Source organism: Dama dama, chromosome 15 (assembly GCF_033118175.1).
Source record: "Dama dama isolate Ldn47 chromosome 15, ASM3311817v1, whole genome shotgun sequence".
NCBI classification, from domain to species: domain Eukaryota; kingdom Metazoa; phylum Chordata; class Mammalia; order Artiodactyla; family Cervidae; genus Dama; species Dama dama.
This window is the reverse complement of record NC_083695.1, coordinates 29171745-29194501: the sequence shown is the minus strand read 5'-3', so window position 1 is coordinate 29194501 and position 22757 is coordinate 29171745. Positions and strand designations below refer to the sequence as shown.

Here is a 22757-nt window from a genome sequence, read left to right as displayed (position 1 = left end):
AGGACAGGGATTTAAGGGGCTTTGTTGAGTCCACTCCACCAGAAAAGCTGGGCAAAAGAGAATGGGAAGGGTGCCGGTCTTGGAGTCAGCAGGCTGGGGTTTGGTGCCAACTTTGCACATTATTCAGTAACCTATATGACCTTAGGTGGGGCTTCCCAGATGGCACTAGAGGTAAAGAACCCGCCTGCCAATGCTGGAGACAAAAGAGACGTGTGTTCGATCCCTGGGTCAGGAGGATTCCCTGGAGGAGGTACATGGCAACCCACTTGAGTATTCTTTCCTGGAGAATTCCATGGACAGAGGAGCTTGGTGGGCTACAGTCCAAAGGGTCACAAAGAGCCAGACATGACTGAAGCAACTCGGCACACATGAGTGTGTGCCGTTAGGCAAATCACTTCCCATAAATGGACCTTAGTCTTCTATTCTGTCACGGGGGGGGATGGCCATGCTGGGGGATCTGCTTTAGAGGCTGCCTCCAGCCCTGACATCCTGATGTCCTGTGATAGTGTTTGGGCTGGATATTTGTTCCCGCCCTATGGAATAATAATAATAATGATAACAGTGCATATTTTATCCTGCCCTCAATATGTGCAAGACACTGAACCAAGCATTTGCACGTGTGCTGGTGTTTCTCTGAATGATATTTGTCAGATCACCTCCCATCTCTAGCCTTAGATCCTTGAGCTCTGAGCCTTGGAATCGACACACTTGTGCCAAAAACAGCCAGGAGCACACCACAGGTGGCTGCATGCTGTGGTAGCAAAGGCTGGCCTTCTGAAAGCTGCAGATGTGAGTCCACAACCACTGCAGCTCTGCCTCTTGCTCCAACTTGTTCTCTGCCTCTTCATTCCCTCTTTGGTCACATGGGGTGAGTAGTCTTGGCCTTACAAAGGCACTGTGAGGGTTGCATGAAATGCCACAAGTGCAGCACTTGATATATACCTAGCACCAGGACTTGTTACCTCTGCCTTTCTGAACACACACTGTTCATGAGAAGGTAGACTTTTTGATCTTTGATTTAGCCCGACCTTGCAAAGCCTTAATTTTATTCGAGGAAGTGTTGGCCCCATCCTAAAGTATGATGTCTGAGAACACTCTCTCCTGCCGTTCCTCTGCCTTTTCTGGGTCATTCCCCCTCAGGTGATCCGTATTGGAGACCCAGCATTCTCATGCTCTTTCACTTCCTTGTATCCAAACCCTGCCCCTAGAAAAGGGTCAGATGACCCATTTATATTTAAGTGTAAGTGACTGATGTGGCTGGGGCTTTGCCTCTTGTTAGGGGTTTCATTTCAGAAGAAAACAAAGCCATGAGTGGGCAGAATGTTTGGAGAGGCCTTTGTGCATCGATGTACATGTGATGGAGTCATCTGCAGGTCAGAGGGACCTTCCCAGAAGAGGATGAGGACTCTGCAGACAGCAAGGCTCATCCTGCTCTTTGAGACCCATTTTTGAGCAAATCAGCTCCCAGGGCACCCTGGCTCTAGGTGACCTCAGTGGACCCTTCTGGCTTCTCTTGGACCTTCCTTCAGGTAGCACATCTGGACTTAAGTGGCAGCTATTTCAGAGGCTCCATAGGAAGCCCACAGACCAATTCTGACTCTGCACCCTGCTCACATCCCTGTCCAAGCCACTGGCCCCAGCTGGCCATGCAGACCTCTCAGATCCCAGCTTCCAGGAAAACATGTTCTTCCTGGGGTTTGGGAACAAGGCAGCCTGATTTGTGCTAGGAGATTCTTTGTTTACATTCCCTGGGTCTTTCTACTCAAGAAAAAAAAAAAGAGAAAGAAGAAAAGAAATAAAGAAGGAAGGAGGGAGGGGAAGGTGGTAGGAAGGGAGGAGGCTTGTGCTTTGATCAAGAGTTTATAGTGGAATTTCCTCTTTCTTCCTTTTTCTTCCTTTCTTCCCCTGGCAGTAAACTACCAGACTCTGAACTGAAAGCGTAGGGATTCCGTGGCTGTCAGAAGAGACAGGGATGCCAGCTCTGCCTTGGGAGAGTGGGGCACTGGGATTCCAGGACCAAGACCTTGACCGCCTGCCCCACATGCATGGATGATGTGTCCAGAAGCGCTGAGCTAGCCCCGGGGTCTTACACACCCCTTGCCCACCACGCTTGAGCGTTCTCTGAACTTCCTAGCTCTCACACCTCACTTTCATTTCCTGGTACCCCCAAAACATCAGAGAGGAGAGGGGGGTAAGGACAGCCTGCACCTGCTCCCATCACAGCGGCTCCCCGCCCCCACTGTTGTTTGAGCTCTTTGTTCTCTGAGGTCATTTTGTTGGTGTTCATGGTGTTGCTGTCACAGAAGGGGAGTTCCCAGAAGGAAGAGAGGGGAGAGATCAGCAGCTCACTCTGGACCCTTGGCTCCAGACCCCTCCCCACCCACGCACACACGCTCAGGCACACACATGCACACACAAGTACACACATGCACACACACACACATGGGCACGTGCCCATGTTGGGAGGGGCTCTTTTCTTCTAAGATGGGTGGGTGGGTGGAGAATAGCAGGTTTCTCAGCACCTTGGGAATGACCCTGAGGCCAGGGCCCTGTGCTGGGGGCCTTGCCTGAAGAAGAGTTCTTCTTTGACTCAGTTCTGTCCCCTGAGGGGCTCCTTGGCTCAAGGACAAAGGCGCAGAGCCACCTGAGCTGCCGCGTCCCTCTTCCCAGAGGCCCAGGAAGCAGGAGGATGTGTAATTCCATCACTACCTCATAGCTGGTGAAACCTTTGGGTAGGGAGACCGCGGGATTCCCCCAAACCTGAAGGGCAGGGCAGGGAGACAGGAAGTCTCTCTGGCACTGTCAGCTCCCTGGCCCGCCTCTCACTGCCCTTGGCTGGGAGAAGGACATTGTTAGGAGGAGAAAGCGGGGGTTGGGGGGGTGGGGGCGGCTCTGCCAAAGTCTGTCTAGCTTGAGTTAGGCTGGGTTTGGGCCCCCTGGAGCCCCTGGTCAAGAGGTATCTGGGCAGATGCCAGCTTCTACCAGGAGGGCGCTGGAGGGACTGGAGAGGTCCCACCGCCTGCTCCCTGCCCTCTTGCCAGCTAACCTCTGCTGGGGTCAAGTTTCCCTCCCCAGGCTGAGCTTGCCGCATCCCCCACTATCCTTTGTTCAGTGGCTTCACCATAGATCTTGGCTTGCTGCACCGTACCTATCAGCGGTTTATTCCAAGTCTCTCCAGGTTTAAGTGCTGAATATGGGCTGTTTTACAGATAGGGAAACAGGCTTAGATATGTTGTCATGTGTCCAGGGTTGCAAAGCTAGTGGAGGCTGAAGCTGGAAGTCACACCTAAATTGGTAATACCCCCTAGGTCCACTCGCCTCCCCTTGCACAAGTGCCGGCCCCTGCCCCCCACTCCAAGAGAGATTTCCCACCCTGCTTTGTGCCCCAAGCACAAGTTGAGAAGCGAGTGTGGGAGAAGCATCCACCCCTTCGTGCCCCATCCCAGCCACACTGGGCCCAGAAGGTGGCCATGCCCCTCGGGGCCCAGCACACATCTCTATGCCTTTCTCTCATCCAGCATACCCCCAGGTCCTGAAAGAAAATCTTTCCTCCTATGTCTGCAAAACATCTTCAGAAGTTTCTGGGCCCCGGGGAAAAAAAAAAGTGCTGTTAAAGCAAACAGATTTCTGACATAGCCATACCCACCATTCCAGTCTCACTTCTGTGGGATGCTACTAACATCACCTCTTAAGGATGAACAGACAGGCCCATGGAAAGTGATGAAGACTAGGGTCTGGTCCACAAATGCTCAGAAGTCGTGTGTCTCGTCATCGTCATCTTCAAATTGACAAGGTGGTACAGTATGAAGAAGGCCAGCTTCCAACCCCAGCTTGCTTGATCACTGGCTGGACCTCAGTTTCCCTACTTGTAAAGCAAGGCTGGTTCACTGGATGCCTCTGATATTCAGTTCTCTGCTTCAGCATGCTCTGAGATGGCCAAGGCTTGACCCCTCTAGATAACATGTGTTCCAGCCCCCGGGAGCATCTGTTTTCCCACATCAGTGTTTTCCAGACACGCTTTCCTCATCTCCACAAAGTGGTGGGGAAGGTGGGGACCAGGACTTCCTGCTGACAATCCAAGCAGACGGCTGCCCAAAGAGGTTAGGTGACCTGCTCAAAGTCACAGAGTGGACTCGACACCAGAACCAAGCTTTCCTTTCATTGCCTTCCAGGGGCTGTCGTGGCTCATTTCACACTGAGCGGCAGGAGAAGGAACCGTGGGGAGAAGGGGGAAACACATCTAGACAAAGGAAGCGATGCTGAGGGCCTGAGTGACATCCTGCCCCCTCCCCCCACGAGGCTCACAGGCTATTAAGGGGAGCGAGAGAAAGGCGGGCGGCAGGATAGGGCCTGGGTCCGAATCCAGGCTTTTGCCAGGGTCAGGGAGCAGACAGTGCTTAATGAGTCCAATCTGTCCGGGAATGTTCCCTCGGCCGGGGAGCTGCCTCGGAGTCTGGTTGCTTTGCACGGCAGCTGTGCGAAGCACTTGCCGGCAGCAGCCCGGCCACCAGGGACCACCAGCGACCACAGCTATGGGGCCACTGGCAGGAGGGGCCAGGGGAGGGCAGCTCCGTCTTTCTTCAGCACTGATCTCCAGAGCAAGGACCAGCACTGTGAGGACAAAACAGGTCAGGCCCCGGTTCCACTTCCCTTCTCTTCCTGCAAATTGACAGAATGGGCCAGCCTGGGGTCAGAGGGCACTTCGGGCACCTCTCCCGTCCCCACTAGTCCTCTGGACCCACACTGAGACTCCTATCTTCCCTCCCATCAGCAGCTAAATGCTTACATGTTCCACTGAGACTTAGGTAACTGTGGGTCAGGCCTTTGCTGGGTGGTTTGTGTGACAAGTGCAAGGCCGTCAGAATGTCTTGGCAGGACTGGTCCTCTGCAGTGACCTTGGAAGCCTCCCTTTCCTCTGTGAAAGTGGAACTCCAGGCTCAGGCAAGGCCCTCTTTTATAGTCTAAGGACATAAATGATGTCTAATGAACGATGATGGTAACATTGAATGCACTTCATGACGTTTTAAAAAGCAGAGATATCACTTTGCCAACAAAGGTCCATATAGTCAAAGCTATGGTCTTTCTAGTAGTCATGTATGGATATGAGAGTTGGACTATAAAGAGGGTTGAGCACCGAAGAACTGATGCTTTCAAACTGTGGTGCTGGAGAAGACTCTTGAGAGTCTTTTGGACTGCAAGGATATCAAACCAGTCAATCTTAAAGGAAATCAACCCTGAATATTCATTGGAAGGACTGATGCTGAAGTTGAGGTTCCAATACAGGCCACCTGATATGAAGAGCTGACTCACTGGAAAAAAGCCTGATGCTGGGAAAGATTTAGGGCAAGCGGAGAAGGGAGTGACAAAAGATGAGATGGTTGGATGCCATCACCGACTCAATGGATATGAGTTTGAGCAAACTCAGGGAGATAGTGAAGGAGACGGAAATTTGCTTTGCTGCAGTCCAGGGGGGTTGCAAAAAGTCGGACATGATTGAGTGACTGAACAACAAATGACGAGCCTTGCACTGAGTGTTTTGTATGCATTAATTTTAACAAACTCAAAATCATTCCAGGATGTTTCTACTTCTATAATTTCTATCTTATAAGGATGAGGAACCTGAGCTCCATAGAGAACTAAATAACTGGCTCGAAACTAGTGGCAGACTTGGGATTCTGATCCTGGCCATCTGACTTCAGACCTGGGAACTTCTCTCTCCTTTATGCTGTTATCTGTTCTGTGGTGGTGGTTTAGTTGCTAAGTCAAATCTGGCTCTTGCAACCCCAAGGACTATAGCCTGCCAGGCTCCTCTGTCCTCTGTCTAAGGGATTTCCCAGGCAAGAATGCTAGAGTGGGTTGCCACTTCCTTCTCCAGGGGATCTTCCTGACCTAGGGATCAAAGCCGGGTCTGCTGCATTGCAGCCGAATTCTTTACCGACTGAGCCACCAGGGACGCCCCATCTGCTCCGTAGTTTTTCATTATTATCTGTCTCCAAGAGGGTTATGAGTTGCTTGTTTGTAGAGACCTGGTCTACCTCCTTCACTGATGTGTTATCAGGAGCCAGGTGCCTGCAGGTACTTGTGGCAGCTGCTCTGGGTGCCCCGTCAACAGCTCCCATGCCCGCCACCACCTGTATCTCTGCCTGGGATTTCTCTCTGGCCACTGGAGCCAGCTCTGCCTGGCAGTAGCTCTCCACCAGTGACTGACAGAGTTGTAGTTAAATATCCAGGTCCCTCACCCTTGCAGGGAGGTAACTCTATGTCATGGGTCCTACCTGGTTCCCTGAATTCTCCAGCAAGATGCAACCCCAGTTGCCCATAATGGTCACCTGCTGGAAACACCCCTCTTCTGGCTGTCTTCCACTCCCTGTATCACATCCCAGCTTAACTACTGATAATCCATTCCCACATAAACCTCACAAATAAATCACAACCTTATCTCCGAGTCGACTTCTATGGGAGCCCAAACTAAGATAGTGCTTCACGTCTGTGAAATGATTGGTCCTACTTTATACTGTAGGGTTACAGAAAGGTTAACCACTAGCCTAATAGTTCTCTACAGTTTTCATTGCTAAAAAAAAAAACAGGTATTTCTTTTTACCATTAAATTAAAATGTATTTATTTAGAAAATGGCAAATCCCACTTTTTTTTTTTTTTATTAGTTGGAGGCCAATCACTTGACAACATTTCAGTGGGTTTTGTCATACATTGATATGAATCAGCCATGGATTTACACGTGTTCCCCATCCCGATCCCCGCTCCCACCTCCCTCTCCACCCGATTCCCCCGGGTCCTCCCAGTGCACCAGGCTGGAGCACTTGTCTCATGCATCCCACCTGGGCTGGTGATCTGTTTCACCATAGATAGTATACATGCTGTTCTTTTGAAATATCCCACCCTCACCTTCTCCCACAGAGTTCAAAAGTCTGTTCTGTATTTCTGTGTCTCTTTTTCTGTTTTGCATATAAGGTTATCGTTACCATCTTTCTAAATTCCATATATATGTGTTAGTATGCTGTAATGTTCTTTATCTTTCTGGCTTACTTCACTCTGTATAAGGGGCTCCAGCTTCATCCATCTCATTAGGACTGGTTCAAATGAATTCTTTTTAATGGCTGAGTAATATTCCATGGTGTATATGTACCACAGCTTCCTTATCCATTCGTCTGCTGATGGGCATCTAGGTTGCTTCCATGTCCTGGCTATTATAAACAGTGCTGCGATGAACATTAGGGTGCACGTGTCTCTTTCAGATCTGGTTTCCTCAGTGTGTATGCCCAGAAGTGGGATTGCTGGGTCATATGGCAGTTCTATTTCCAGTTTTTTAAGAAATTTCCACACTGTTTTCCATAGCGGCTGTACTAGTTTGCATTCCCACCAACAGTGTAAGAGGGTTCCCTTTTCTCCACACCCTCTCCAGCATTTATTGCTTGTAGACTTTTGGATAGCAGCCATCCTGACTGGTGTGTAATGGTACCTCATTGTGGTTTTGATTTGCATTTCTCTAATAATGAGTGATGTTGAGCATCTTTTCATGTGTTTGTTAGCCATCTGTATGTCTTCTTTGGAGAAATGTCTGTTTAGTTCTTTGGCCCATTTTTTGATTGGGTCATTTATTTTTCTGGAATTGAGCTGCAGGAGTTGCTTGTATATTTTTGAGATTAATCCTTTGTCTGTTTCTTCATTTGCTATTATTTTCTCCCAATCTGAGGGCTGTCTTTTCACCTTGCTTATAGTTTCCTTTGTAGTGTAAAAGCTTTTAAGTTTCATTAGGTCCCATTTGTTTATTTTTGCTTTTATTTCCAATATTCTGGGAGGTGGGTCATAGAGGATCTTGCTGTGATTTATGTCGGAGAGTGTTTTGCCTATGTTCTCCTCTAGGAGTTTTATAGTTTCTGGTCTTACATTTAGATCTTTAATCCATTTTGAGTTTATTTTTGTGTATGGTGTTAGAAAGTGTTCTAGTTTCATTCTTTTACAAGTGGTTGACCAGTTTTCCCAGCACCACTTGTTAAAGAGGTTGTCTTTTTTCCATTGTATATCCTTGCCTCCTTTGTCAAAGATAATAACAATGAAAAAACAGAAAGAGAAATTAAGGAAACAATACCATTCACCATTGCAACAAAAAGAATAAAATACTTAGGAGTATATCTACCTAAAGAAACAAAAGACCTATACATAGAAAACTATAAAACACTGATGAAAGAAATCAAAGAGGACACAAACAGATGGAGAAACATACCGTGTTCATGGATTGGAAGAATCAATATTGTCAAAATGGCTATTCTACCCAAAGCAGTCTATAGATTCAATGCAATCCCTATCAAGCTACCAACGGTATTTTTCACAGAACTAGACCAAAGAATTTCACAATTTGTATGGAAATACAAAAAACCTCAAATAGCCAAAATAATCTTGAGAAAGAAGAATGGAACTGGAGGAATCAACCTGCCTGACTTCAGACTCTACTACAAAGCCACAGTCATCAAGACAGTATGGTACTGGCACAAAGACAGAAATATAGATCAATGGAACAGAATAGAAAGCCCAGAGATAAATCCACGAACCTATGGACACCTTATCTTTGACAAAGGAGGCAAGGATATACAATGGAAAAAAGGCAAATCCCACTTTATGATGACAAGTTCCAGCTGGAGAGGAGGAGAATCCCTTTTCTACCCAATGGAGCATGATTAAGAGCACCAAGAAGACACAGATGGGAAGCTTAAATGTGTGTGCAGGGGAAAGAGAAAAGGACGAATGCCGGGGAGTGGCAGGAACGGTCAGCGAGGGCTTCCTGGAGGAGACAGCAAGGGAACAGGACCTTGAGAATGGTTTAGAGTAAAATAGATGGTAAGTGAAGCTCTCAGATGTCAGTGAAGGTGTGAGCTCCCTCTCTGGGAAGCAGCAAAGGAGAGGTGAGGTCTGCTTGTAGGGCCTTGGGAAGCTTAGCTCTGCTGCTCACCAGCTACATGACCTTGGGCAAAAACTCAACCTCTCTGAGTCCCACTACTCATCTGTACAGTGGGCATCATGACTGCACCTACCTTTTGTGGCTGTGAGGATTAGACAAGGTGATGTGGGCAAAGAACCTGACACGGTGGGTGTGACCAGAGTCAGATGTCTTTTGCTGGTGGTGTGTGTGGGGACACTGAGTGGTTCAGCCCGTCCCACTGTCTGCACCTTGGATGGCTCAGTTGGGATCTGGAGAGGCAAGATGCCAGCCTCCTATAAGTGGTTTCGTCTTAGTGAGCCCCAGGTAATCTTGTGTAGAATGAGATCTGAATTTCTGCTCCACCTGCATCCAAAGCTATATAGGGCAGAAGTAGATGAAGAAACAGATGTGAACATAGTTTATAAACTGTTAAGTGCTGGCACTTTGGAGAGATTAGAGTGACGGCCACAGTGACTCAAATTCAAGATGAGACTGGTCATAGCAGGGATTTTATTACAGGGCAGAAATTCCTGGAAGTTTCAAGCTGGAAATGATTCTAGATAATCAAGTTCAGCACCCCCCACATAAGCCATTTTAAGATGCTCAAACCACAGTCCAGAAAAGGAGCAAGATTTACCTAAGGCCAAGCTGCCAAGAGGTGGGTTTGGAATTGAACTGAGGACTGTGCTGGCAACTAGCCCAGGGCACCTTCCTCTCACAGTGGGTGCCGGGAGCACAGCCACCTTCTGGGTAACCCTTGCACCCCACTTCTGTCCTCTGCTTCACCTTTCCACACTGTCCATCTATCTGGCTGCACTCTCCCCCACTGCCTCCTGCCCCCACCTACAACCCACACGCACTCCACATCTCCGCCTGCTCCCACCTGGGGACTTGGCTCCGATGTGTTTTCTCGGAGAAGCTGCACTGGCACAGGTCTGTGTTTGTAAGACCCCCCTCCTCTGTTTAGTGGTGTTTATCCAGGTGTGTCCGTCTGCCCTCCTAGCCAGGAGGCCAGCAGGCCAGGAGGCCAGAACTGCTCATCCTGCCTGCTGGGTGCTATCCCCCACTCCCCATGGGCTCTGACCTCCGCACGCCACAGGCATGGGCCAGCAGCCAGCCGACACTGTGCCCGCCCTGGGGCAGGGCCAAGTGGCTGACACAGGTAGTGATATGAGGACACCCTAGAGGAAAGAGGGCTGTGTTTTGGGTAACAGAACCCAGATCTTAGCAATCAGAGTCATGGTATAAAGTGCCAGGTTCCATTCATTGCCATTTACTCTATGTAGGGACTGTACTAAGTGCTTTACATGTATGTATCATCTGGCTTAAGATTTAGGCCATCTGTCAATATGATTAGTTATTGTTACTCTTATTCTTCACCTGAAAAGCTTCAGAGAGTTATATATGCCAGATATCACAACGCTCATGGATGATGGAGCCCGGACTCAAACTCAGGTCTTAATGGCTCCAAATCCCCTGCTTGTAATCACGCTATTGTACTGGTTACCCTCCTATGACCCTGGCACAGCTAGAGTCCACCTTCCCATACTGCTGCCAGAGAACTTCTCCAGAGGGGAAATGAACCATCTCAGAGCCACCTGCCAGGGAGTCAGCTTGGAGGACTGCTGTCTCTGACTCCGAAATGGGATTTTGTTGTTGTTCAGTCGCTAAGTTGTGTCCAACTCTTTGTCCACAGGGGTGACAGCAGCATGCAGGCCTCCTTGTCTCTCACCATCTCCTGGAGTTCGCCCAAGTTCATGTTCATTGAATCGGTGATGCCATTCAACCATCTCATCCTCTCATGCACTCTTCTCCTCCTGCCCTCAATCTTTCCCAGCATCAGCGTCCTTTCCAATAAGTCAATCGGTTGTTCACATTAGGTGGCCAAAGTATTGGAGCTTCAGCTTCAGCATCAGTCCTTCCAATGAGTATTCAGGGGTGATTTCCCTTAGGATTGACTGGTGTGATCTCTTGCTGCCCAGGGGATTAGTGAGATGCTAAATTGATTCAGCCATTTAGAGGGCAATTTGGCAGAAGCTAGCAAAAATAAAAACTATCACACTCTTGAACGCAGCAATTCCTCTTACAGAAAGTAATCACCCAGGGGTACAACAATACTACATGATGTTCACTGCAAAAGACCTATGTGTTCATCAGCGGAGGAGTGGTTATGTAAGCCCTTGGACATCCATGGGATAGCTATGAGGCAACAGTTAAAATGAATGAGGCAGACTTATATGACCTGACATGGGAAGATCTTTAAAACATATGGTAAGCAGAAAAAAAAGCGAAGTACAGAACACTATGTGAGATGTGTATATAAAATGCCCCAAACAAGTCCAAATGATAAATATGTGCAAATAAACACCAAGAAGATGGACAGCAATGATACATACCGAACTGTAAACAGTAGTTACCCTGGGGAGAGAATAGGTTTAAGAGGGCGGAGGTAAAGTAGAACTGTTATTGTTTACTCTGTGCACTTGTATATTTTTTTTCCAATGAGAATATGTTCATGATCCACTTGTGTAATGTGAAAACAAAGTGAAAACCCAGGCCCGGACTACTCCCAGTGGAGCTGGATCTACAGAGAAAGGAGACAGTGAGGGTAGATTTCTCTGGCCACTGAGGGCAGCTGGGGGCAGCTGCGTAGATGGTCCAGAGGCGAGATGTCCCCAGGGAGATCTTGGCCTGATGCTCCCCAGGGCAGGTGGTCTGTAGCGCCTTATGCCTAAGCAGTCCGTTGACTTTGGACCTTGTTCAGCCTGTTCTGTCACTCCAAGGTGAGCTGTCTGGAACTTCTGGCGTCTGTTTGTGGGATGAGAAGATGGAGAACCACGGCCGGCAGGACAGGGCCAAGGAGAATCTGGGAGCTTATATCCTCCCAGCTGAGGAAAGAGAAGACATGGCCTCGGGGCCGATTAGAGGTGGCAGTCCCTGCTGGAGAAGGGAAAGAGCCAGGTTCACATGGGAAAGACATGTAGGTCTGGACTTAGGAAGAATGTGCCTCAGCTAGAGGGCGGAGCTGAGTATCCCTCACCCTCTCCAGAACCTTGTCCCTGCATGTCACCCTTCCCAAGATAGCCCCTTCCTCTCTCCACCATTTCATGGTACCCGGAGGAACTTACTCTGGAGTTGGTCAGACCAGGTTAGAATCTGCATCTTATCAGCCTGGGCTTCCGAGGTGACTCAGTGGTAAAGAATCTGCCTGCCAAGGGGAGAGATGTGGGTTCAGCCTCTGGGCCAGGAAGATCCCCTGGAGAAGGAAATGGCAAACCACTCCAGTATTCTTGCCTGGAAAATCCCATGGACACAGGAGCCTGGAGGGCTTCAATCCATGAGGTCACAAAGAGTGGGACACAACTTATCAGCAACAACTTATCAGCTTTGCCTGTAAGAGCAAGTCACCCACCTTCTGAGCCCCCATTTCTTCATCTGTAAAACGTGAAAATCACAGAAATGTTTCACGGGCCTGTTGGGAGGTTACAATAGATAATACTTACAAAATACTGTATGTACGGTGCCTGGTAGTACGTGCTTGATAGAATCCTGATTAATTATTCTTGGGTCACAGCTAACACCTGGAAAATGTGGTCGGAGGGGGGAGTTTTTGAAAAAAGACCTAAAATCCAGCACAACTCTAGACGTTTTTAAAAAAATCTCCTAAAACCACAAATGAATTTCCCTTTCATTGCCAAAAACAGGTTGACAAACCCCTGACCAAACCCTTGTGCCTGGATGTGTTCCAACCTTCAGAACTTTTGGGGTTTGAAGTGTCTATTTAAACACGTGAAACTCCTAGCAGGGATTGGGGCAGCACCTCAAGATCAAACATAATAATATTTGAGAGGCAAAATACTCACACCAATATTCACACCAATGAGAACACATAATTTCAATGAGTGGTCTCACATCAGTTTAGCTCAAGTTTGCCGCCAAATGGGTTACACAAGGTTTTGGTTCTCAAAGCTTTGTTGGGGGCAGGGGGTCTGCTTTGTCAGTCAATTGCACACTCTTAGACAATTGTCCACTCTCCAAAGTACCTTGGCTGCACTGCAACAACTCTGATAAAAGGACATTTTATCATCATTTGGGCTTTCCTGGTGGCTCAGATGGTAAAGGATTTACCTGCAATACAGGAGACCTGGGTTAAATTCCTGGGTCGGGAAGATCCCCAGGAGAAGGGAATGGCAACCCACTCCAGTATTCTTGCCTGGAGAATCCCATGGACAGAGGAGACTGGTGGGTTACAGTCCATGGGGTTGCAAAGAGTCAGACACGACTGAGCACTAACACTTTCACTTACCATCATTTTACAGATGAGGAAACTCAGGCTCAGAGGGGTGTTGTGACTTGCCCACCATCACACAGTCGGTGAGTATCAGAGTCAGAACTATGATCTAGGATCTTGAGTCTCTTGGAAAGGCAGAGAGAAACAGGGCTCAGAGCGGGTGGGCAGAGGGCCTTCTGTTCCTTTCCCCATTCCCCCTCCAGCCCCCAAGCAGCCTGCATGGATTCTTCTCCGAGACTGCAGGGCACATGTGTGCCGCCCTCCCTCACATGGAGTGCCAGACGCTGGCCTCGGAGGTCTCCCCCTCCATCTGTGAGTTTCCGGGGAAGATACTAATGAAACTGTGACAGAAGAGTTTTCATCAGACCCATATGTTTTCACTTTAGCCGTACAACCAAGATATTTCCTGGCATCTGGGTTCAATTGCAGGCGGACTGGGGTGCTGGTGGTGGTGGTGGAAGAGGAGGAGGGGGCAGAGGGAAGGCGAGGCTGAGGCTTCCCATTCCCATGCGGGTGCCCCAGGAGCTATGGGGGCCATGGCGTGCTCTCTCCTTGTCTGCGGCTGCCGCCAAGACCAGCCAGGTGATGTGGATAACCGGGGTGGCGGGAGGCGGGGGGAGATACATAATGAGAACAGAGACACCTGCCGCATTCAGTGGCCCTGCTGATCCACATGGATGCTTGTCTCATGGGGAGGGGTGATTTCTCAGTTGAGGCAGCCAGATCCTGACCCCCAGTCTTTGGATAGATGGAGTTTCCAGGGATGAACCCACCGTGTGACCTCTGAGCCTCAGGACATTATCTGGGTCTCTGGGAACTGGGCAGCTTGGCTCAACCAAACCTACACTGCCGGGAGGCCCAGACACCCAGTTTGGAGTAAAAGCACTGGTCTTTCCCCGAGGGCAGCTCAGCCTGGGTCGTGCGGACCCTGCCCAGCAGAGGAAAGGGCAACAGCCCTGGCTGCCCTGTGATGCCACAGGCTCTGGGGCTTAAGCCCAGCTCGCCTGGGAGGATGCACCTGTCGTGCTTTACCCTGAACTCCAAGCTGGCGACCCTGCGCCGAAGTCTTTGCTAGCCCAAGTACAGCATGCCTGCTCTGCCCTGCTGTGTCCTCTGCCGGGGCCACTGACATGCACTCTGGCAGTCAGCAGCAGACGGTATGACATGGTAACCAAATACACAAGCTCTGAAGTTATACAGACCTAAGTGCAAGTCCTGATCGTGTCATGCCCTGCTGTGTGGCCTTGAAGGTACCTAACCTCTCTAAGTTTCCTGGTCTCTAAAATGAGGATGGAAATAGCACCCACTCATAGGCTCATGGGAATTAAATCAGCTCATTTGCAGTAAGTTCTCTATAAATAGAAGCTGTTACAGAGAAACAAAAACTGAAAGAGTTTCTGGAAATCAATGGGACAATTCCCTCGCTTTGCAGATGTGTCTCCTTGAGACCCAGACGGAGGAAGGAGACCTTGTTAGTGATTAGGGACAAGGGCCGGGCTTTCCATCCAGGTCTGTATGGGCTCCATCTTTCTCACTCTTGGACTTGAATTTGTCCCCATGACTCCTTGTAAGGCTATGTATTTCATCTTCCCATGAAGCAGTGGTCACCTGCCATTAAATGAAAGCAAACAAGGCTTTCGCTGAAAAGTGGTACCAACTTTGAAAAAATATATAGATGTATATCATGTCTGCATATATTTAGTAAGAAATCTAGAAGGAAATACCCAATTCCACATGGAGTGAATACTCATGTTTATTCTTTTGTCATGGTAAGCCTTTCCCCATGATTGTGCCAACTTTGTAAGGTGGATGCATGGATAGATGGTTGGGTGGATAGGTGGATGACGTAGACAGGAGCAAGAATCGCTGCTTGTCTATTTCACCTGGGTTGCTGGAACCTAAAGTCATTAAGAAATCGTTAAAAGCAAAACATATGATGACAATGATGGTGATAACAGTGACAAAGATGATTCAGAATGGCTAGACGTGAAGGCTTTATCCATTCTCAACATTCAGGGGGAATGACTCTTTCAAATTAGCTTAGTCTGGTGTTCATTGGAAGGACTGATGCTGAAGCTGAAACTCCAATACTTTGGCCATCTCATGCAAAGAGCTGACTCATTGGAAAAGACCCTGATGATGGGAGGGATTGGGGGCAGGAGGAGAAGGGGACGACAGAGGGTGAGATGGCTGGATGGCATCACCGACTCAATGTACGTGTGTTTAAGTAAACTCCGGGAATTTGTGATGGATAGGGAGGCCTGGCGTGCTGCGATTCATGGGGTCACAAAGAGTTGGACACGACTGAGCGACTGAACTGAACTGAACTGAACTGAGTGACCCAAAAGAACACCAGGGGTTACACAGATTGAGAGGGTCTACATGGAGGAGAACCCTGTGAACAAAATCTTGACTGATACAGAAAGTTCTGAAGAGTCAGGGCAAGAAGGCCCGGAGCAGAGGACCTGGAGTGGGGGAGAAGCCCCACCTTGAATATTCGGGTGGGGAGAGTCGAGGCCAGCTCACATGAACCTGGGAGGAGTGAGAGACTAATTAGACAGCTCTCTCACCCTTCAAAGGCCTCACACAAGCTGCCTGATGGACAGGCCTGCCCCGCTTCTCTCACCAGCCTCTGAACTATGACTGGTTCATTTAGGCTTTACTACACTATATCACAGGATATTTTTATGGAAGCCGGGCTCTCCCACCAGCCCAAGAACTTCCAGAGGGCAGGAAGCATAAAGCCTGGCATACAGTAGGTATTTAATAAATGTGTGATGAGTGGAAAATAAAAAAAAAAAGAATGAATAACTGTGTTTAAGCCACATGCATGGGGGCTCTGCTGAGTTGAGCTTACTTGACCTCAGAACTATCCATCCTGGATCTGAGAGGTTTGTTTCTTCCTTGACACATGAACCATTTCAAACTTTCTCCCCTGAGACGTCCATGGCACTGCCCTCCCCAAACCTCCTTTCTTCTCAAGCCATGGTATCCACCCTACCCTGAACACTCTCTCCTGGAACCACTCTCTCTCCCTTGCTCAGGCCCCGCCCCTTCATCCTTCCCTGCGCCCTTCTCCAGGAGCTTTTCGGCTCTCCAGTCTCTTCTCCCTCCTTCCAGAGTTGCTCCAAATTCACCCACTTAGTAGTTACCTTTATGCTTAGCTGTGGGTTTGGCCAAAAGCCACATCCTTCTGCTTCCCTTTGTGGGGGTTGTCATCTGCTCACTGACCTTTCCATTTCAGGGGGAAGAAAGCCTAAAAATCCCCACCCGAACCCTGCTCTTGCAAAACGGAGACACTAGAGCTCTTTGCAGTACACTGTGTCTGGAAAAATCTGAGCGGCCCCCACACGAGGCCAGCGTTCCAAACTGGGGAAAACAATTTCCATCCTCTGAGCCACAAACCACCCCCGGTGCACCCACCACACACGGCACACAGAGGCCAGAGCCAAGGGCATGGCCCGGCCCAGGATACAGCCCGCCTCGGCCTCGTGGAAGCAGAGAAGAGCGAAGTGGAGGAAAGGCGGAAATTGAGGATGACGGAGCCAGGTAGGGTGGAGCAAGAGGGAAACAGAGAAACACAATGGGAGCCAGACTTGCAAATATCAGAAAACTGGGCCACAGCTGCCGGTCTCTCCCTCTGCCTCCCACTCCCACTCCTGTGCTAGACTGGCTCCATAATACAGACTACCCCACATTATAATAAGTCCTGGAGGAGTTCCCGTCTTCGCTAGGAGGTGGGTCACTCCATATGTGTCTGCTAGGTGCTGCAAATCTATTTTCCAGGGTATCTCTGATGGGCCAAAGCTTCCCGTTTTAGGCTTCCTGCTTATAGATGGACCCCCAAAGGAAGAAACACAATGCACAAAAATGTGTTCTTGTTCTATTATTAGTCTAGAGGCTAATTCTAAATACAAAGACTCGAGTTCTACCTTCTAGAATATTCCGTGGGGTCCTCCTCCCTGACGTGTCCCTGCCACCACTCGTTCCATCCATTACGTTGCAGTTTGCCCCTCCCCCACCTGATCATCTGTGCCACCTTTGGAACACTGCTCAACTTTATGTCAACTCCTCCACCTGCTTTTGCTTACAGGAAACTGGATCATATCTACGAATTCAGCAGCTCCAGTGTGCCCTGAAACGCAACCCAGGCAGCCAAGAAGCACAGTGCTGTCTGCTGCTGTAGGAAATTGGGGAAAGGTTTATGAGCCTTGTGTTCTGCTCAATTAAGCTGTCACTGGGTGTTTTGAAACTCTGGGCCAAATGCAAACACATACTTATAATCATTTTGCATTTAAGCTTGGCAACTTACTTTCAATATTGCCATTATTACACTGGAAAATATTTTCCCTTTAAATATGCAATTTACCTTTTTTTAAAAAAAAAAAAAAAAAAAAAAAGTCATTTCATTACATCCTGGAATCAAAATTTTCCCTCCAGAGGAATCCATCTCCAATTTAACAATTAAAGTAAATGAAAAACTTGGGTACAACATGCGGAAACTAATTTTGAACTTGATTCCCTTCCTGCTAATGTCTGTTGCAATTGTCCCTCCTCTGCTTTTATCCTCCAGGCCCTTTGGCATTTAGGGCCACCTGCAGTGGACTTCTGCAGTTCTAATGTGAAACCATGAAGTCCTGAGCTTAACCCCTGAGATCTGGGGAGGAGATCAGAGTTCACAGTACTTTAAACACAGCCAGATCCTCAAAACACAGATTCACAAGGGCCTGCAGTTAATGACTCAGAGCAGGGACAGTACTGGAAGCTCATCCACCTCCAAGCAGACGATGATGCGTTTTCCAGAATGACCATCTCTCTTCATCTTCTCTGAAGTTCTCCAGAGGTAGCAACGGCCACCTGTTGCAGAGTTTTGGGTCAGGGAATCCTTCTCCGACCCACTGTAACCTCGCCACATAGCTAGGGTTGTCAGATTTATTCAAAACAAAAAATAAAGAACACCTAGATAAATGTTAGCTTCAGATAATCAACAGAAAAGTTTTAATGAGTTTCTCAAGCATTATTTTGGATATACTTATGTTGCTGTTGTTCGGTTGTGAAGTTGTATCCGACTCTTTGTGATCTTGCGGACGGCAAGCGCACCAGTCTCCTTTATCCTTCACTGTCTCCCAGAGTTTGCTCAGATACATGTCCATTGAGTCGGTGATGCTATTCAACCATCCCATCCTCTGTAGCCCCCTTCTCCTCTTGCCCTCAGTCTTTCCCATCATCGGGGACTTTTTCCAATGAGTTGGCTCTTTGCATCACGTAGCCAAAGTATTAGAGCTTCAGCTTCAGCATCAGTCCTTCCAGTGAATATTCAGGACTAATTTCCTTTAGGATTTGATCTCTTTGCTGTCCAAGGACTCTCAAGAGTCTTCTCCAGCACCAAAGTGTGAAGGCATCAATTCTTCGGTGCTCAGCCCTTTTTATTGTCCAACTCTCACATCGTACATGACTACTGGAAAAACCATAGCACATAATACACTGTCTCGGTTTGTCATAGCTTTCCTTCTAAAGAACAAATGTCTTTTAATTTCATGGCTGCAGTCACTGTCCACAGTGATTCTGGAGCCCAAGAAAATAAAATCTGTCACTGCTTCCACTTTTCCCCCTTCTATTTGCCATGAAGTGATGGAACTGGTTGCCATGATCTTAGTTTTTTTTTTTTTAATGTTGAGTTTCAGGTCAGCTTTCTTACTCTTCTCTTTCACCTTCATCAAGAGGTTCTTTAGTTCCTCTTCATTTTCTGCCATTAGAGTGGTATCATCTGCATATCTGGGGCTGTTGATAACTTCTCCCAGCAGACTCAATTCCAGCTTGTGATTCATCCAGCCCAGCATTTTGCATGATGTTCAGTTCAGTTCAGTCGCTCAGTCATGTCCGACTCTTTGCGACCCCATGAATCGCAGCGCGCCAGGTCTCCCTGTCCATCACCAACTCCCGGAGTCCACCCAAACCCATGTCCATTGAGTTGGTGATGCCATCCAACCATCTCATCCTCTGTCATCCCCTTCTCCTCTTGCCCTCAATCTTTCCCAGCATCAGGGTCTTTTCAAATGAGTCAGCTCTTCGCATCAGGTGGCCAAAGTATTGGAGTTGCAGCTTCAACATCAGTCCTTCCAATGAACACCCAGGACTAATCTCCTTTAGGATGGACTGGTTGGATCTCCTTGCAGTCCAAGGGACTCTCAAGAGCCTTCTCCAACATCACAGTTCAAAAGCATCAATTCTTCAGTGCTCAGCTTTCTTCACAGTCCAACTCTTGCATCCATACATGACCACTGGAAAAACCATAGCCTTGACTAGATGGACCTTTGTGGACAAAGTAATGTCTCTGCTTTTTAATATGCTATCTAGGTTGGTCATAACTTTCCTTCCAAGGAGTAAGCGTCTTTTAATTTCATGGCTGCAATCACCATCTGCAGTGATTTTGGAGCCCCCCAAAATAAAGTCAGCCACTGTTTCCACTATTTCCCCATCTATTTGCCATGCAGTGATGGGACCAGATGCCATGATCTTAGTTTTCTGAATGTTGAGCTTTAAGCCAACTTTTTCACTCTCTTCTTTCACTTTCATCAAGGGGCTCTTTAGTTCTTCTTCACTTTCTGCCACAAGGGTGGTGTCATCTGCATATCTGAGGTTATTGGTATTTCTCCCGGCAATCTTGATTCCAGCTTGTGCTTCTTCCAGCCCAGCGTTTCTCATGATGTACTCTGCATAGAAGTTAAATAAGCAGGGTGACAATATACAGCCTTGACATACTCCTTTTCCTATTTGGAACCAGTCTGTTGTTCCATGTCCAGTTCTAACTGTTGCCTCCTGACCTGCATACAGGTTTCTCAAGAGGCAGGTCAGGTGGTCTGGTATTCCTCTCTTTAAGAATTTTCCACAGTTTGTTGTGATTCACATAGTCAAAGGTTTTAGCCTAGTCCATGAAGCAAAGTAGATGTTTTCCTGGAACTCCCTTGCTTTCTCCATGATCCAACAAATATTGGCAATTTGATCCCTGGTTCCTCTGTCTCTTTGAAACCCAGCTTGTACATCTAGAAGTTCTCAGTTCACATACTGTTGAAGCCTAACTTGAAGGATGTTGAGCATAACTTTGCTAGAATGTGAAATGAGAGCAACTGTTTTGTAGTTTGCACATTCTTTGGCATTGCCCTTCTTTGGGATTGGTATGAAAACTGACCTTTTCCAGTCCTGTGGCCACTGCTGAGTTTTCCAAATTTGTTGACATATTGAGTGCAGCACTTTAACAGCATCATCTTTTATCAAGATTTTAAAAAGCTCAGCTGGAATTCTATTCCCTCCACTAGTTTGTTCATAGTAATGCTTCCCAAGGCCCACTTGACTTCATACTCCAGAAGTTCATCTCTAGGTGAGTGACCACATCATCATGGTTATCTGGGTCATTAAGACCTTTTTTTGTGTAGTTCTGTATATTCTTGCCCCCTGCTCTTAATCTCTTCTGCTTATGTAGGTCCTTGCCATTTCTGTCCTTTATCATGCCCATCCTTGCATGAAATGCTCCAATTTTCTTGAAGAGATCTCTTGTCTTTCCCATTCTATTGTTTTCCTCCATTTCTTTGCATTGTTCATTTAGGAAGCTCTTCTTATCTCTACTTGCTATTCTCTGGAGCTCTGCATTCAGTTGGGTATATCTTTCCCTTTCTCCCTTGCCTTTCTCTTCTCTTCTTTCTTCAGCTGTTTGTAAGGCCTCCTCAGACAACCACTTAGCCTTCTCGCATTTCTTTTTCTTTGGGATGGTTTTGGTCACTGCCTCCTGTACAATGTTACAAACCTTTATCCACAGTTCTTCAGGAACTTGGTCTACCAGATTTAATCCTTTAAATCTATTTGTCACCTCCACTGTATAATCATAAGGGATTTGATTGAGGTCATACCTACATGGCCTAGTGGTTTTCCTTACTGTCTTCAAATGACGGCGGCTTGGATCATGTGCTTTGTATAACAAAATTCAAGATATACTTATGCTAATAATAACTTGTTGTTTATCTGAAATTCAAGTGTAACTGGGTGTCCTACATTTCATCTGGCACCCCTTGGCAGGACCATATCTCAAGCTGATGTTGACCCCAGATGGTAAGTGCATCTCACGGCCCGTTAGAGACTGGCCTTGAAGCACTGGCTTCCCCCTGCAACTTGAGAGGCCCTGCCATATTGCACAGGAGAGGAGGTGCTTCAGATCCCACCTCCCAGGCTGTACAGTAGTCCACGCTGGGGTCAGGAGGTTGAATTCAGTGTGAAAGGCCATAATGGCTGATGACTGATGGCCATCACCTGTCAGGAGGGATGAACGAGAGGGCCCCCATCATCTGGGCAGGTCCTGGCACCCAGAGTGGGACATGTGGCATGGCCCTTCTTATCTGCACTGGTGAGGAGATGCCACTCACAGTGCACTGACAGCCCGGGGAGAGCCAGAGCAGAGGCTGCCAAGAAGGGGCCAGGCAGGAAGCAGTAGCCAAGGGACAGATCCCATATATGGAAGAGGGAAAGGGTTGGGAGGAGTGGTGGGGAGGAGGGGGCAGAACCAGAGCAGAGCTCAGACTCAGACAGCTTGGCGAGTGGGAGGAATTTCCCAAGCAGAGATGAGATGCTGCACGGTTGAAATGGTCCAAGTGGGCTGCAGACCTGGAAGGCTTCCTGGAGGAGGAGTGGGATCCACTGGGGCAGAACTGAGTGAATTGGAGCCTTGTGCTAAAGAAATCAATGTCTGAACCAAATGTGGTCAGTTAATGGTCCTCTTTCCTGTCCAGGATGGGTTCACAGGAGAGGTGAGGTTGGCCCTTCCCCAGCCAGCAAGAATAGGGGGTCTCAGGAGGCACTGAGCATGCAGGATGCTGCCAGGAAAGGCAGGGAGCCTGCTGACGGGAGCGGGAAAGGCAGAAGGAGGAGGGGCCCTCTGAAGTCCCAGAGAGAGAAAAGGTGCTTTTTTTTTTTTTTTAACACTTTATATGTTTTGGCTACTGAATTAGTCAGTATTCTCAACTTTCATGGAGTGAAAGAAACTCAAGTCAAGTTGGTTTAAACCACAAGGAGAATTCACTGGCTTGAAGAGGATGGAAGTGGAGTTTGCCTTACGTATATCTGGGCTGAGAAACCCAAGCAGTGTCAGCAGGCTGCCCCTCACTCTCTAGTCTCCCGGATCTCTTTCTCAGTGTGCTGGCTCATCACATACTGACTCCCTGTGGCTCTGGGCTCTTCTATCAGCTCAGAAGCCCTAGCAGTGGTGCAGACAACAGCCCTCTTTCTCCATCCCTTGGTCTGGCTTGCTTCCCGTTTTCATGCATTCATGCCTGAACCATCACTAGGCCAGGAAGAGAGAGAATCCTGACTTGACAGGTGTGCGTCAAGGATGAGAGTACAGGGGCGAACTGGGGGTCAGCCACACCCATCTCTGGGGCCCACTGTGAGAGATGTGGTCCCTCAAAAGAAAATTGGATACACTTAGCAGAAAGAGTGAGGGGTAAGGAACAGATGCTAGTCAGGTAAAAATCACCCATGTCCAA

The 22757-nt window shown here is 48.1% G+C and overlaps 1 long non-coding RNA gene across 2 annotated transcripts; it reads right to left on the bottom strand.

Annotated features, from left to right (window-relative positions):
- Positions 1-8520: 8520 nt before the first annotated feature.
- LOC133070624 (uncharacterized) lies at positions 8521-13026 on the bottom strand. 2 transcript variants are annotated; one of them, XR_009696190.1, is made up of 4 exons: positions 12980-13026; positions 12440-12517; positions 12065-12327; positions 8521-11876 (listed from the first exon to the last, which is right to left on the bottom strand). It is a non-coding gene; the product is annotated as an uncharacterized LOC133070624 (long non-coding RNA). The 2 variants fall into 2 exon arrangements; XR_009696191.1 differs by having other exon boundaries at positions 8521-12327.
- Positions 13027-22757: the final 9731 nt, after the last annotated feature.